This window comes from Micropterus salmoides, unplaced genomic scaffold (assembly GCF_014851395.1).
Source record: "Micropterus salmoides isolate LMB-PRFRI ecotype aquatic unplaced genomic scaffold, ASM1485139v1 Ms_hic_scaffold_18, whole genome shotgun sequence".
NCBI lineage: Eukaryota > Metazoa > Chordata > Actinopteri > Centrarchiformes > Centrarchidae > Micropterus > Micropterus salmoides.
In genome coordinates, this window is record NW_024040928.1 from 5,641,718 (window position 1) to 5,645,077 (window position 3,360).

General features: G+C 39.7%; 1 pseudogene; it reads right to left on the bottom strand.

The window, feature by feature from the left end:
* LOC119909324 overlaps positions 1-573 on the bottom strand; it is a 5,501-nt pseudogene extending 4,928 nt beyond the window's left edge.
* Positions 574-3,360: the final 2,787 nt, after the last annotated feature.

Here is a 3,360-nt window from a genome sequence, read left to right on the forward strand (position 1 = left end):
TCTGGATGATGCGTGCCTGTCTCTGTGCAACAAGGAAAATTTTCAGGTAGATACAGACTATTATGATTGCTGGGAGGTAAAATGAGAAAACAGGTCCCATAGTGTTTGCCATAACAATATCAACTGAACATATTTCTTTACATGTTCCTTGGCTGAATCCTCCAATTATGATGCCAATTCCAATTAGAGCAAAATACCCCAGCTGACCAGGATCATGATCCAGTAACATGAACATTAATTTAGTTGTATATGTCAGAGGCTGACATACTGCATAATATCTGTCTATGGAAATACAACATAAGTTCAGAATAGAAGATGTGCACAACGATACATCAAAGCCATCTCTTATTTACAAAATAGATCTTCGTGATACAAACATGAGGTTACAGTGAATGCCATGCTGAATGGAAAGACTAAAACTCCTACAAGCAGGTCAGCCACAGCCAGAGACAGGATGAGGTAGTTAGTAGGGATGTGGAGCTGTTTGAAGTAAGTGATGGAGATTATTACCAGAAGGTTCCCACAATTGTGGCAACAGATAATAAGCAGAGGAAAATATATAACAATACACATTATGGAAGGGTTGCTTGTAAATACATAAGTTGTATTATCAAATTCATAACAGGGATGTATGTCATTAACAGTGAAAGTTCTGTTGACTTCTGGTTCCATGCCTCTAGATTCCTGCAATTCAATGTTCCATTATTAAACAATTAACATTTAAAATCATGCTATTGATATTTCCTTCAGCATATATCCACAACAACATCAATATTCATTCGGAACAAAGATAACAAGGTTAAAATCACTAAAGACCTGTAGTTTATTAAGAGTCATACCATGCACTTCAAGTTAGCCGATCAGTGTTGAGGTGTGTCCTCATTCACTTTCCCACTGTGCTGAACCTTTAGACTGATATTTAAATAATCAGCCCCCACATAATTAGCATAATACATTCAAAGATCTGTCCAATCACATAGCATACACTACATTCTGTTATGGCATAAAATTGTGTCCTCTTACATTTGATCTTTTATGTATGATCTTTTAATATTTTATTATTACTATTGTTGTTATGGCTTATAGATATATATGTATTGTGTTTTTATCCTTAACCTTTCTCTCCTATACTCCTTATAATCCATCCACATTTACTAGGGTTTGGGTCAGAGCTGTGAGATTGTTTGGTGTTTTCCCCTCTTGTTGTTCCTCTCCTCTCCTTTGTTTGCCTGTGATATGAGGATATAAAATGTATGTGTGTCCTTGAGTCTGTTCTAAACACCTCAGTATAGTCCATGCAAGAACAGTGTTGTGTGTCCTTAGTCAGTGTGCCACTCAGAAAAACCTTTGAAATTGGAACAGTTTATTATCAACCCTATCTCATTTCATAAATTAACACAAACTTTGCTAATTCAGCCAGATGTGGTACCTGTTTCCTGTTGGCATGAAATCCAAAGATACAAAATGGTGATGATGATACATGAATTTTGGGTGTGTTCACTTGCAAGTGTTTAAAAGCAACATTATGTAAGATTTGGGGTTTTTTGTGCGATTGTAAGTGAATGTAAATCACCACTGTCAATAATAAAGACAGCTATGCACATGCATTTGTTACAATTACATTACTTATGATCAAAAACTAGCAAGTCGACTACTTTGCCAACACAGTCAAAGATAAAGCAAATGTGACAACACAAGACATAGCAAACCAGCCACCCACTAGTCGAACTGAAGAATGCCAGCTATGCATCTGTTTTGCTGCCTTTTATTTAATGAAGCTTTCACCAACGTCCACCAGCCTTTCTTGGTCACTCTCATCTCAGCTTCTTCTGTCATCATCTTCTCGGTGTCTTTGTGTCTCCCAACATGTTGTCCGTAAAGCCTGCTGAGCCCAATTATGTCGCCTGGCACCTTACTCCACCAGCAGCAGCATAATTTTGCTTAAAACTTGGGTGGCAAGCAAGCCAACAAAGCTGGACAAAACCAACACAAGAGCACTTACAGCAATGTTACCAATGTCTGGGAGTGTTATCTAGTAAGTTAGCTAACATCAACTCGGGATTTATAACTGGCAGCTAAACCTCTGTCTGATTTTGCTCGAGTCGACAACATTGCTAACACAGGCAAGCATCAAGTAAGCGAATAGAAGTACGTGTGTACTTATGTTATCTGTGTAACAGTGCCAAGTTAAAAGGAGTTAGTTACCATGCAAAGACGGTGTGTCTGTGTGAAGCATAACATTTCTAACCAATTTAGCAATGGCTGAGGACTGTACATAATCTCACATTAATGATCACAACAATAAAACACATCAATGTACATTTACAACAGCTAAACAGTCCTGTGCTTAACCAGTTTAACGTTGCAGTTAAGCTATGTGAAGCTATGCAATGCCCAGTATCTTACTAGTCCATTGAAGAAAAAGATGCTTGGGTGTTGCTATGTTAGCTGACAGGTCTGTTGTGGATGGAGCCAGATGGAAAAGAATTGTTTAATTGCTGTCTGTGTCGTGATACAGATGAGAGGGTCCAGTAGCTCTGTCTGTTCTCCTGGTTGCAGGATCTTAAGTGGGACCTTGTGTCGCAGCTGTAAGATTAAAGAGGTCTGCTTGGTGTCTGGTTTGACCAGGCCAAGCTGGGAGGCCGCTGTGGCCTGCGGTTCCGTCCAGATGAGGAGCAGAGCTGAGAGAATGGAAAGAGAAAGAGACAGACCTCGTGCTGCTGGTTTTGTCAATGAGATGTCTGAAGTCACAGGTCATTGACCAATCGAAGCTGCAGTCAAGTCAAGTCAAATTAAGACAACAATTCACTTTTGTTAGGTCCCAGTGATCCCAATAGATCCAAATGCAGGAGCACATACCGTTTTTGGTGTTTATTAAAGATTAAACAAATTGTGAATAGGCTTTAACAGAAATAGGGAGGCAAAATCCCAGAAGAAAATCCTAACTGAAGGCAAACAAATCCATGGGAGTTCAGACAGGCAAAATCGTGGTACAGGCCCCTGGGGCAGCAGGATTTGAGCTTATCGAGGTAACTTCGGGGTTTTCAGTACCACAGTGACAGTGGTTCTGGGGTAGATCTCCATGGTAACTTCTGTTGAACGGCTAACCTGCTCTGGAGCAGGTTATGTTCCAGATCAACAATCATCAAGAGATCAACTGAATGAAAACGCCGCCTACTGACCAATCAGATCTCTTTGGAAATGACATCACCATCTGTAGGAAATCCCACAGACTGTTTTATAGGTTGCTTTTATGTTTGCTGCAGTGATGTGAAACTTTTGTAGGCTAGCAATATCATCCTACAGAGACTGATTGTTAGCCTGGTAAGCTTACACTGAACATCTGGTCTGATTTTATCA